Here is a 14,099-nt window from a genome sequence, read left to right on the forward strand (position 1 = left end):
TACAAGTAATTTATTTGGGAGAGGTGATTCTATGAAGCACTGGTGGAGGAGTGGGGAAGCAAGACAGAGAAGGGAAGGAAGCAAAAATAATGTGCATTATGGAGCAGACTGCTCCTGTGGGCCATTGGGGTCGATTCCACTGGGAAAATCTGGGAGATATCATGGACAATACCTCAGTTATTCTCTCTCTCTTCCCCTGCTTCCCTGCCCCAGGGGCCAGGAAGATGGAGAATTCATCCTTCAGTTCCCATTTATCATTGACTGAAGCCTGCTGCCCAGGAGCATTAATTTCCTGGCACTTATGCCCCATTGCTCAAACTAAGAACTCCCTCAGGTGAAGAGCAGCAGGTGCTTACAGTAGGATGCTCTGGGCATATCCTGGAACAGCCAGTGCTAGCGGATAGGAGTAGGGCCCTGATAGTCTTTGCTGCAGCCATGCTGAGAGGGTGGGATTTTACTGTTAAGTGTATGGGGGTTGGAGGGAGTTGGTTGAGCTATTTAGTGCAGCAGAGCAATGCGTTTGTATTTAAATTCTAAATCACTCGGATGGGGACTGAAGCGGGCTGGACTCTCCAGTTGGGAAGCAATGTCTGTAATTCAGGGGAGAACCCATGAATGCAGTGGTAAGTCAGATTGAGAGGAAAGGATAGACTCAAGATATATTTAGGAGGTACAACCAAAAGGATATACAAAAGGAAGGTAAGGATAAATTTGAGGAACTTCTGGGACCCTAAAGGAACTCTTAACATTGAGCTAAGCTAAAAGTGAAATCTTATCTTTCATGGAGATAGAATACAGTTGTGATAGCAAGCTGCCTCAGGGTCTTTACACAGGCTCATTCTTCTGCCTGCAACATCATCCCCCCATGATCTCATGATCCATTCCCAAGCATGTTGCTGGTCTTTGCTAAAAAGGCTCCTTCTCAAAGAGGCCTTTCTTGACTCCTTAGCATAAAATTGCAAGCTACCTTCCCACCATCATTTCTTCCTATTGCCCTATCTTGCTTTATCTTTGTCTACTTCTCATACCTGCATATACATTCCTTTTAATTGTGCGTTTGTTTATTGTCTCCCCTGCCCCCTGCTCTAGAGTAGAAGCTCCACAATGGCAGGATTTTTGTCTGTTGTGGCTGCATCTCAGCATCTAGAACAGGACCTGGCACATTGAAGGAATTCAATACTCATTGAATGAATCAACAATTGAAAAAAATTGTTAAAAACAAATGGACTATATAGCTACTTCTGTCTTCTAAGGGGGAGGGGTGATTTTCACACACTTTACCCTCCAGGAGAAGATAAAATTTCTTTATCGCTCCCTTTCCCCTGCAAAGATTGGGGGTGAAGAAAAAGCAAGGGAGACACCTGGTGATGGCGACTTGCCTGGATCAAGTGCAGGGAGCACGGTTAAATACGGAGGAGGAGGTCTCTTAGGCAGTGTAGCAAGAGACCAGGAAGAGAGTCAGCAATGTTGGTTTTGTGAGGGAAATAGATCAAAGAGCAGGGAGGGAAACTTCACTCGGTGACTCAGTTTTATGTTGTTTGGAGTTTCTGCAACCCACTTTGTTTCCTTAAAAACTTTAGCAAAGTCTGCTATGAGCACAGGCCTTGTGTGAAGTTTTGGGGGGAAAAAGTGAGGAAAGGACCTGAATTCCACATCTGGGTTGCCACATTATGGTGCAGGAACAGCAAGTAGGGAATCTGAAATGATACAGAAGTGGGACTCAGAGGAAGCAGAAGGAAGGATGAAGCCAGGGATGACACTGAGAATACAGAGCCTGGAGAATTTGTGGAAGATTCAGGAAATGCTTTGGAGTGAATGGTCCCTCCTCATACCAGTCACTCGGATTGCCATGATACACTCTATAAAGTGCACATGGCATTTGACAATTCACAAAATGTTTTCGGACATTATGTCATTTTTATCTTCACCTTGTACAACAGAGAGGTTGGGTAATTTACATAAGATCACATGTGTGTCCGAGCTGGAGCTAAACTTTGGATCATCAGACCAGAAGTGAAATGTATTACTGCATTACTCCTAGTTGTTGCAGATTCAATATTTGAGCTTTGAGCTATTTCAAGTGGTGCGGTAGCTTGACACTTATGCCTTGGCATACAATGTGAGCCTTGAATCCTCTGTTCCGGGAAGCTGGTCTGTAGGAGGGAGCCCCCAAACTAGTGAGTGAGGCTGTCCCCTTGTCCAGCAACCACAGCTCAGCTCAATCCCATTGTTCCATCCTGTGGTACATGCTAGAGGGTTTACAGAGTTGGAAGGTCTTGGGATCTATCTATGGCAAAGGGCCAAGGGCCACATTTTCTCTTCCAACCTGTTTTCTGGAGGGGAAATTAAGGGGTGCTTTTAAAGAAAAAAAAATGATTTCAATTTCTCATGCTTTATTTGGGTTTTTCATGGTTAAAAGCATGAATGGAGCATAAGTCTGGGTTTGGAAAGTGTGGGAAGATATATTTCCACAATCTTTTCTCCATTTAAGCTGTTGCTATGACATCTTACCCAAAGTATCCTGACTCTTTTCCCAAGAGATTGCTCTTCTGGGAAAAAATGCAATGATACTCAAGTTAGAAATGGAGTGTGCCACAAATTACACTCAACTCTGCTTCTTTGGGTTGAGGAAGGGAGGTATTTGTAGTTATAGTTACGATTGGAACAAAAATGTCTTATATATGGAGGCTAATTAAAATGAGGGAGAAATGCCACTTAAAATTTTCTTTAGCATATATGCTTATGAATCAGGCTCGTAGAATGAGAAATAAGCACATCTATTTTTCAATCCAAAAAATAATCCACATACAGGATTCAGGCTGGCAATGGCATGAAACTTAATTATTTACCCAGATCCATTACAACAATTTTCTCCTTTTTTCTGTGGATGGATAGAAGGTAAATTGGTGGAAAATTAACACCAAATCTATTTCTGGTTAGTGAGACTAAGTAAGTGGGATTTGGGGTTATTTCTTTGCTTTCTTCCTTATACTTTTGTATATTGCTCAACTTTTTAGATTATGAGTGTGTGTTCAATTTCAAGCAACAGAGCTATTACAAATTAAATTGTTGCCATTTCTGTCAGGGTCCAATGAGGAAAAGGGAACCACCTTGAGTTATGAAAGGCAGGTTCTGTTACAGGAATTTGGCCTTACAAAATGGCGGGAGGTGTTGAGAAGTGAAGGCTTAAAAGGAAGATCAGGGGATCACAGGAGTCTGGCATCATCAGTCCCAGAAGCCAAGCACATCCAGACCCTCCAGATGGGACCACCAAGAAGCAGCTGGAGGAGAAACTGTTGTGTTTGGGGCTACACAGCTAGGCATCTGATGATGGCCCTGGGGGCTGCCATCGGTCAGTGGGGCCGGAAGCCAGGAAGAAGAGTGAGATATGGAGCACAGGAGACAGAACAATCTGGAATCTTCCAGCACCTGTAAGAATGTCTGTCACTGCATCTAACCACCGTGACCTTCCAAAAGGTATGGCTGTTGCTTCACTTCCTCATGTAAATTCCTCTTTTGAGCTAATCTAACCTGGAACCACACAAGGAGGAGATTCTGGGACACAAGTTTTTATCTTTTTTTTCTCATTTTTTTTAATGTTTATTTTTAAGAGAGAGAGAGAGCGAGCACGAGCAGGGGAGGAGCAGAGAGAGAGGGAGACACAGAATCTGAAACAGGCTCCAGGCTCTGAGCTGTCCGCACAGAGCCCGACGCAGGGCTCGAACTCAAAAACTGTGAGATCATGACCTGAGCCAAAGCCAGATGCTCAACCGTCTGAGCCACCCAGGCGCCCCAACAGATTTTATCTTAAACAAGGTGACACTGGACACCACAGATATCATGAAGCATCATATGTATTTGATTCTGATCAGGATCCTTCATTAAGTGAAGTTGGACATAAGAATCCCCATTATAATCCGTTTACCCCATTCCTTATACATTTAACCCTCTGGCACAGCCACTTGTGTGCCTCCATCTTGTCTTGTTACAACTTGTCACAATTAGAAAAAACCAGTTATTGGAGAGTGGCTATTAATACTGTGGAAATGGCAGGATTTCTACCCATTGCATGTGAATGAGGACGTCTAAACTGACCAACTCACGTTTTTACCCTCTTACTGTTGTAGTGTCAAAATCTCATGAAGTCCAAAACTGTTTCTGTTCTGTTCATCCACCAATCAGTGTCGGATCACAGAAGTTTCATCTTGAGACATACAATGTGAGCAGCCAGAAACATGTCTAATGCTACTTTATTTTCATCCCGGTGTTTGGCACAGTGGTTACCACCTGCCTGAAAAAATGATACCAAGATGTTCGTCTTTCAACATCACTTACTTGTGCCATATTTATTAAGCTTCTAAGTAGTGCCACGAAAATGTGTGCGTTTAGGATGAAACAACACACTAGAAGGGAAAACTTACAACAATGAAACCAGAACACTGAAGACAAGACCCCAAAGATTCCCATCACAGTTAACTGAAAAGTCACCAACGTCTAGACTATTATCATTCAGAGATATGATCAAGAGTGTCACAGGGCGCCTGGGTGACTCAGTCAGTTAAGCGTCTGATTTTGGCTCATGTCATAATCTCGTGATTAGTGGGTTTGAGCCCCACATCAGGCTCTGTGCTGACAGCTCAGAGCCTGGCACCAGCTTCATGTTCTGTGTCTTCCTCTCTCTCTGCCTCTCCCCCGTTCGTGCTTTGCCTCTCAAAAATGAATAAAAACATTAAAAAAAGAGTGTCCTTAATATGTACCAGATTAATTTTGATCACGTTTTGTTTAGTTCTGTCCTTATATTACTTTGTGCTTTATCTACTCTTGCTTGAGGATTATGTGCTTAGGATTTTAAAAAATTTAGGGCATTCTGAATATTGTCACAAGGAGGGACTGGCTCTTGTTCATCACTCTGTAAAAACAGGCTTATTATTTTATAATCACATAATGAGTTCTTGGAACATTCTCTTTAAAAGGCTCGATGCAGTATTGCAACAAAATAATGTTATTAAAATTTGATAACCTGAAAACAGCCATTTGTGGTTCTTTCAGTACTCAGGCTCCTTCAACGTTGTACATACAGTTCTCTTGAAGTGCATTATTTATGACTATAAAGGAAGAGTGAAGAACTATAAGTTATTAAAAGAAATGTTGACCAGTACAATACAAACTGGCTTTTTATGGCTTTTCCTAAGCTTCATCTTCTTTCAAGAGCCTCATAATATAGTGGGAAGGGAGCGGTCTTTGGAGACTACCAGATCTGGGTTCAAAATCTTTTACTCCATAGTTTTCTAGCCAAATGCTTGATGACAGGTTATTTATCCCCTCTGAGGCTCATTTTCCTTATCTATAAGATGGGAATGATAATTTTTAGTTTAAGCAAATGATATTGCTGTGCTCAACCTTTTTTTGACTTATAAAAATGACAACTTCATATGGTACAGCCTAGCGTATACTTTATAGGGTAGGGAATTAAATGTTCCTGAAGACCAAGCACTTGGCTTGCCACCTGCAACGTTGTGAGTGTTCAATGGTTGCTAGTTCCACGAATACTGCCTTTAAAAGAAAAAAAGTTTATGTATTTATTTTGAGAGAGAGAGAGCACACACTCAAGCAGGGAAGGGACAGAGAGAGAGAGAATCCCAAGCAGGTTCCACACTGTCAGCACAGAGCCCAATGCGGGGCTCAATCTCACAAACCGTGAGATCATGACCAGAGCCGAAATCAAGAGTCAGATGCATAACCGACTGAGCCACCCAGGTGCCCCATAGTACTGCCTTTTAACTGGACTTGGGGAGCATTTATTTGGGTGTGCATATCTTTTTTCTTCAGGTTATACTTTCTCTGAGCTTCTGGTTCCTCTGAGCCTTCTCTTTACAGCTTCCTAGTCTATTCAGGCTCTTAGTGCAGAATCTGAATCATCATCTTGAACCAACCTTATGATCAGTTCCATCCCAAAACCCAAATCACAAGTTATAGGATCAGAAAAAACAGAATCTCAAACTGGTAATAATAGCTACCTAGCCTTGACCTCAGAATCCATAAAATGTAGAAAATGCAGCAGCACTGTCATTTTTGGTAAAATCTAAATACAGGAAACCCCACCTCATGCTCTAAACGTGAACTGAGTACCTGGGTTTTATAGTTCATTGTGGTTAGTGTGTGTTTCCCTAAAACAATGCCACAGTCCTTGTGGTCATCCTGGAAGGCGGTAAGTAGGCTCATGTGTGCTTTGTGGAATCAGGAGTGACTGGAAAAGGCAGGGCATGGCCAGCATTTATCCATTCATTCAGGGCAATGTTTGTGCACCTCTTATTCACTGGCCACTGCTCTCGGGACATACTGAAGTAAACAAAACTCTTGCTCCTTATATCTGGGGGCAGAGAGAAAGATGGTAAACAAGAAATAAACCTAAGAAACAAGAGAAAATTGTATTATAAGACTTGGGGTACTATGGTGAAAATAGAGCAGGGTAAGGGGCTGGAGAGCCAGCAGTGACCCAAACACTTCCAACCACTTCTGGTAGCATTCCCAAGATAGGTGTTTGTCTTCACTGAGCTTCCCTTCTGGCCTTTGAGGGAACCCTGAGGGCCACATTGGTCCCACTAGGCATGCAGCAACCATTAGCTGGTGGTGGCAGCCATGGTGGGTGGACTATGGCCGATACCATAAGGCAAAAACACCTGCTCTTGCAAATTATAGACCAGCAGAAGAGACACAATCTAAAAGATAGTTACATATTTGACTACATCTAGGTACTGACCACACATACACACAGGATAAAGGCTAGGACACCATTTCCCAATGTTTTGAAAATAATTTCTTTAATTTGCATTAAGAAGTAACCTAGAGGTGTCCTCGAGAGCTCTCGAGGTGTCCTCCTTGACAGCAGCATTAGTATCCCCCCGGGATTTGTCTGGGCTGCAAATTCTCCAGCCCACCCAGACTTACTGAATCAGAAACTCTGGTGGGGCGCCTGGGTGACTCAGTTGGTTAAGCGTCCAACTCTTGGTTTCGGCTCAGGTCATTATCTCGTGGTTTGTGTGTTCGAGACCCATGTTGGGCTGCCCACTGACAGTACGGAGCCTGCTTCAGATTCTCTGTCTCCCTCCCTCTTTGCCCCTCCCCTGTTCATGCTCACTCTCGAAAGAAAGGAAGAAAGAAAGAAAGAAAGAAAGAAAGAAAGAAAGAAAGAAAGAAGAAACAGAAAGAAACTCTGGGGCAGGGCCCAGCAATCCATGGTTTAGTAAGCTCTGCCCGTGATTCTAATCTAAGATAATGTTTGAGAATTACTACTATGAAAATAATTGATAACAAAAATATTTTATAGCTTTAATAGTCATTTCTCATTTGAGCTATGCTATGACAGTGCAGGATCAGCAGAGCAGACATTCTGCCTATGAAAAACAAAATAAAAACAGAACAAGAGGATACTTAGGCTCAGACAGGTTAAGTGAGAACCCCAGAATCACACAGCTAGTAAACACTGAAGAAATAGTGTCCTGGTGTTCTGTCTCCTTGCTCCTTCCAAGCTTTCCCTTCTTCATTCTTGCTGAGCCGTCCCTTCTTTTGTGCACAGTCTATATACATGGGAACTGAGATGCCTGCCTTAAACCCTTAGATCAGTAAGGGACAGATTATAGAGATTGTAGCTGATACGTCAAAATATTAGTGACAACAATCTCCAATGTCTGAATGGGAAATTTCTGCAAGTGAAGGGCTTAGAGTGGCAGTTCAGTTTCTCTCTTTACCAAGAAGGACCTTGCAGGGCACCTGGGTGGCTCAGTTGGTTAAGCATCTGACTTTCAGTTCAGGTCATGATCTTACAGTTTGTGGGTTCAGGCCCCACATCGGGCTCTCTGCTGTCAGCAAAGAACCTGCCTCAGATTATCTGTCCCCCTCTCTTTTTGCCCCTCCCCTCCTCATTTTTTCTCTCTCTCTCAAAATAAATAAACTTAAAAAGTAAACAAAACAATTTAATTATAAAAAAACAAAACAAAACAAGAAAGACCTTGCAAAGTCTGAAAATATTCACTCCAAGTGGCCTCTCAGGCTAATTAGCGGTGTGATTGCTGTTTCCAGTATCCTTCACAAAGGTCCTTCCCAGAGCCTAAGGCCTGTCGCCTGCCATCTACCAGGATTCACAGGCTGGTGGCTAAGTGGCCAAATGTGGATGGCATGGTTTTATGATGCACACTGCCATCTTCTGGGGACCTCACGCATAGCCAGTTTGTTCCATTGTTTGTGCCAATGTTCCACATCACAGATGGATCCCACCATCATCTCAACCAGACCAATTTCCAGGAACTGAAATGATGAGGATGAGGTTGTTGATGATGATGATAGAACACAGAGGATGCTGGCATTCACAGCTGTTTTCACTATCCTAAAGGCACATCCCGTAAAGAATACAGCTGACCAAACAACAAAGGAGAAGAAAATACACAATAGTGCTGGTACTATTTTTAAAACATAGAAATGGGTGGAATGGCTGTGGAGAGGAAGTAAAGGGAGCCTGAAATGTAACAATCCACAGTGGTTGGCTCTGGAACTTGAGATCAAGTAAATTCTCTTTGAAATTTTCCAAAATTTCAACAGTAAACAGGTTGGAGAGTATATCATGGGCTGTATTAGTTTCCAAGGGCCACCGTAGCACAGTACCACACAATGGGTGGCTTGAAACAACAAAAATTTTATTGTCTCACACTTCTGGAAACTGAAAGTCGGTAAGCAACTTGTCAATAGGGTCATGTCCTCTCTGAAGCCTCTAGGAGAGAATCTGTTCTGTGTCTTTCTCTCAGCTTCACGTGTTACCAGCCATCCTCATCACCCCAATCTCTGCCTCTTCTGTCATCACGTGGCATTCTCCTGGAGCTCTGTGTTTCTTCTCTTTTTATAGACACCACCATATTGGGGTAGGGGCCCACCCTACTCCACTATGACTTTAATTATGTTTGTGATGACCCTATTTCCAAATAAGGTCACATTCTGAAGTTCTGGGAAATAGGTGAACTTGGGGGAACACTATCCAACCCAGCACATGGGTGTTAGATTCACATCTTTTTATTAATCAGTTACTAATTAGCTGTGTAATCTTGAACAAGCCATTGGCTCTTTCTGAGCATCCATTTTCTCACCTATAAAATGAGGACAAGAACACTAACCCCCTAGCCCTTTTGCAAGGATGAATGTAAAAGGGTTTAGGATGTTCCTGGTGCAACATAAACCCTTAGCAGGCGACAGTTATTATTTTTGCCTTCGCTATCAGAAAAAAAACCAAACAAAACTTAACAAATTTAAAGAGGGGGGAAAACAGGATCACACGGTCTCTGGACCAAAACACACTGTTTAAATCAAGAGAACATTGGTAGAGCACCATTTCTACCTAACATTCTTTTCCCTCTCACATTGTATTTAGTATCTGGAAAAAAATAAAATTTAGTTCAAGAGACACTGGATTGTAGTTAACTGAGTGCTTCTGATGCAAGAGATAACATTTGGGTCTATTTCAGCCTCGTGTAAGAGGCTCAGTAGAGAGAAACTATTTTTTTTAAGTTTTAATTTATTTATTCATTTATTTTATTATTTTCAAATTTTATTTTTTATTTATTTTTTATGTTTTTATTTTATTTTTGAGAGAGACAGAGAGACAGAGAGACAGAGTGCAACCAGGGGGAGGGGCAGAGAGATAGTGAGACACAGAATCCGAAGCAGGCTCCAGGCTCTGAGCTGTTGGCACAGAGCCTGATGTGGGGCTCGAACTCATGGACGGTGAGATCATGACCTGAGCCGAAGTCGGACACTTAACCCACTGAGCCACCCAGGCGCTCCAAAATTTATTTATTCATTTTATTTTGTTATTTTAAAAATGTATTCATTTTAAGTAATCTCTACACCCAACGAGGGGCTGGAAATTACAACCCAGAGATCAAGAGTTGCATGCTCTTCCAACTGAGCCAGGCAGGTGCCCCGAAAGAAAATATCTTAACATCTAAGAGTACCTTTGCCACCTTTGCCATTCCACACGTTCCACCACTGAGCTCTGTGTGGGCCTGAATTTCCAGGACAAGGTTCACTTTAACTTGACTCCAAGTATGTCCAAGACCTTTGGTGTTCATAGGGGGGGAGCTATAAAATCTTCTTGGCAGAAAGTAGGCACCTCGTCAATCTAACTTCTCTTCTTTAAGGCTGGGTACATTTAGAGATGTTATCTGGAAAGCCATGATATTGACTTACTAGAAATCATTACCATTTTAGGATGCATCAGTTCCCCAATAAATTAGACGCTCTAGAGGCCAGGACATTCCGAGAGGAGGAGGGAGATTGAGAAGAGTCCAGAGGCTGACCTGGGTGTATTTTTATTTGGGAAAAGTAGTAACTGAGAGCCTCTGAGTGGTAACCGATTTGCCACCTGAGAAAAAAAGCCCCAGAGGCATCAACTGTGGTATTTACATGTGCAAAATGTTCCATGTGCTCCTCTAAAAATGTCCATGTGGCTCTGTGTATACATGTGTTTACAGAATGTGTAAATAAATATGAGAAGAATATGAAACACATGCGTCTGTGTTTATAAAATATGCATCCACTTATGCTAATGAAATTACTTCCATCTGAGAACAAACGGTCATTATCTACGGAAGTGCTGTGAATTAGGGAGATTACTGGAATTTTTGTCCTCACATTTGGAGAAACTGAGTCACCAAAGTAATGTTTTTGTCATCAAAGGCAGGAAACATGGCTTATGTCAACATTGGAAACTTTATTGCTCAAAGATCATATAAGTTGGAACGAAAGCTAACCTCAGAAATCCTATCTTCACAACAGAGGAACTTTTTAACTCAAATTCACTTCCAGTGTTGTAATTGACGTCCTGCATATTCACGGATCGGGTTTCAACAAGCTTCTCAAGCCAACGTGGTGCACATAAAAACCTCTGGCAAGCTTGTTTAAAAGTGTATATTTCTGAACACCGCCTCCAAAGAATCTAATTAAGTGAGTTTCAGTGAGTAGCAGGAATCTGCATTCATAGCCTTAAGTGAGGCAAGGCGCCAACGACGGCGCTTTGAGAAACAGTGCTCTAATGTCTGAGCGGTGGAATGAGGATCAGTGTCTTTTAACTTTTTTATTTTTTATTTCTGAGCGAGAGGAAGAAAGAGTATGAGCGAGGCAGGGGCAGAGAGAGAGGGAGACACAGAAGCCGAAGAAGTTTCCAGGCTCTGAGCTGTCAGCACAGAGCCTATTGCAGGGTTCCAGGAACTGTCAGATCATGACCTGAGCCAAAGTCTGACTCTTAACCGACTGAGCCACCCAGGTGCCCCAGGATCAAGTGTCTAAAAAAAAAATGGGGGAGGGATAGGGTAGGGACATTTAGAGGATGACACACAAAGAAAATGAAATAAAAGTCTGTCTACTCTGTGCAACCCCTAGCTTCCCAGTCCACTGGCAGGGGTTGAGGTGGGGGCTAGTGAGACTTAAGGTTGTGGAGTCCCAGCCAGTTCAAATACAGGTCTGCACAGGCCGATGTATCTCTTCAGACAAATCAGTTTATGTAGGCACAGTTACTGCTGATCCAACATCCACTCTTGGTGAACCAGGGTTTCATTTTTAAACTACGGATTGTGACCTTGAGTAATTTAATGGGTCTTTAGTAATATTCAAAACATTTTTGTTTTGAAATAGACATGCGCAAGAAGTTGCAAAAGTAGTTCAGAGGGGTCCCGTCTACCCATCGCCCAGCTTCACCCAATAGACATCTTAGCTGACTATAGCACCTTATCAAAACCAGGAAACTGACACTGGCCCAGTACATTTACCTACTACAGACTAGTGGCCTTACTCAGATTTCCCATTATTACGAGCACACCTTTATGTGTGTGTGCAATTCTGTCATATATATATATGTGTATGATCACTGCCACCATAATCAAGGTACAAAACTCTCCCTCACCACGAAAGGCAAAATTACCTTTTTATAGTCACTGTCTCTTCCTGCCAGACATACTGTTGGAAACCACAGATTTGTTTTCCATCTGAGCGACATTTTAGAAATGAAATAGAATAGAGCAGAATAGAAAATGAGAGAAAATAAGCATATTTCAAAGGGGAGGGGAAAATATTGATTTAGGAAATTTCTGTTTCCATTATATATATAGTTATATATTACATACATATATATTTCTTACCAAAAAATGTAGGCAAAAAAAAAAAATTGAGAAACACCATGATAATAGACAGCCTGCAACATCAGCAAAACCTTCCTGCTTTCCCAGTGCTCAAGGTCATGGAGTAGAGAACTTTTCCATTGGCCAGTAGCTGCTATTTGTCTCCAGGCCTTTAGTGACTGTCTCCTCATATCTGGATGGAATTTCACCATCTGGATCTTAAGTGTTTGGACATCCCTGCTCAGACCTGTGGACCAGGAGACAAAGGGAACAGAAGCAGGTAAAAAGACCACCAGGGAGTCAGGGACTATGACTTCCTCTTGGCCCAGCCTCCCCTGGGGCCTAGAAGTTAACAGAAGCCAGAAGATAAGCCCTACACTTCTACTGACTCCTCAAAGGCTATTCACAGGAGCAGCTAAGAATATTCCTGGAACATCTTTTCATTTATGAGCCATTTAATGATATGCAATGCATACTCAGGCAATTTCAGGAAAACTTAAAAGATTCATCATGATTTTAAATAAAAGCAGTTAACATTTTAGATAATATATTTCATATTAGTGACAAGGATAATATTTTTATACTATTTCACCAAAAATATGTATCTGGCTAGGAGGAAAACGGATTTGTGCATAGATGAGCACCCCCCCTCCCATTTGTTATTTTCTTATTCCGTATTTCTAGAGCATCCTACCTCAAGGGCATAGGTCATTGAGAATGGCAAATGTGTGGTGACTTTGTCAGAGTTTCTTTATGGGGAGATTTCTCCTTAGGACACCTCATAGCACCCTGCAATTGTGATATTGACAGGAAGCTGAAAGATGGAATGTTTCAGCCTGGAAGGTAGTCCTGAATGCTTGGGTACCTAATCCATTCTTGGGTTGCATATATTCCTAGAAATAATTTCTTCATGTTCTGTCACAACATTTGGGCTTGAGTTTTTAAGTATGCCCAACAATATGCCATCAATCTACTCCACCGATAAGCGAAGGAAATCACCTAGAGTTGAGAACAGTCCAGCTCTCAGGGACTAAGTTGTTTGCAATTCGGCTTGGTTGTCTTAATGAAGTCTGGAGAGCCTATTCTCAATGCTAAGAATTTTTCTAGTTTGGGCCTGAAGTGCTTGATTCAGGTCTTTCAAGATACTGAAAAGTTTGCTGCCAGATGTCCCTTGAATAATCTTCCTGAAATCACAGAAATGATCTTTGCTGAAATTATCATCCTTCATTTCAAAACCTCATGTGAGCCTTCTTTACTTTGACAGCTGTCATAATTCATTTTGGAAAAGCAATGTCTCGTATTTGCTGCTTGTTTCTTGCCACAGTGGAAATTGCATCTATAATTGAAACATATGTACTGAAAAAAAGGTGCATGCATTTGGATTACAGGTGGAATTTTCTCTGTTTTCTTAAATACTGATTCAAGATCAGGAATATGCTATCGACTACTGGCTGTTCTCTGGGGGTAATGCTGAGTGTGGATTGACATTCATATGTAGCCTCTTTTCTTTGTTTTGTTTTCTTTATTTTTTTCATCATGATACTCTTTAGACCCCCCACCCATTTCCCCTCTAATAACCAGTTTGTTCTCTATAGTTAAGAGACTGTCTCTTAGTCTGTGTCTCCCTTTTTATCCTTTGCTCATTTGTGTCAGTTTTTAAATTCCACACATGAGTGAGATTATATGGTATTTGTCTTTCTCTGACTTATTTTGTTTAGGATTATACTCTTTAGCTCCATCCATGTCATTGTAAACGGCAAGATTTCATTCTTTTTTATGGCTGCATAATATTCCCATTGTGTGTGTGTGTGTGTGTGTGTGTGTGTGTGTGTGTATGTATATATACCATATCTTCTTTGTCCATTCATCTATTGATGAACACTTGGGCTGCTTCTGTATCTTGGGTATTGTGAATAATGCTGCAATAAATGTACAGATATA

General features: G+C 41.8%; 1 long non-coding RNA gene across 6 annotated transcripts in view; it reads right to left on the reverse strand.

Annotated features, from left to right (window-relative positions):
• Positions 1-9,600: 9,600 nt before the first annotated feature.
• LOC106971480 (uncharacterized) overlaps positions 9,601-14,099 on the reverse strand; it is a 41,329-nt gene continuing 36,830 nt past the window's right edge. For 4 of the 6 annotated variants that reach the window (XR_008291213.1, XR_008291212.1, XR_008291209.1 and 1 more), the window contains one exon: positions 11,109-12,405. This is a non-coding gene — a long non-coding RNA (uncharacterized LOC106971480). Of the gene's footprint in view, positions 10,209-11,108; positions 12,406-14,099 lie in introns of those variants that run through there. The other 2 variants (XR_008291211.1, XR_008291210.1) reach the window with 2 other exon arrangements.

This window comes from Acinonyx jubatus, chromosome D4 (genome assembly GCF_027475565.1).
Source record: "Acinonyx jubatus isolate Ajub_Pintada_27869175 chromosome D4, VMU_Ajub_asm_v1.0, whole genome shotgun sequence".
Classification (NCBI taxonomy): Eukaryota; Metazoa; Chordata; class Mammalia; order Carnivora; family Felidae; genus Acinonyx; species Acinonyx jubatus.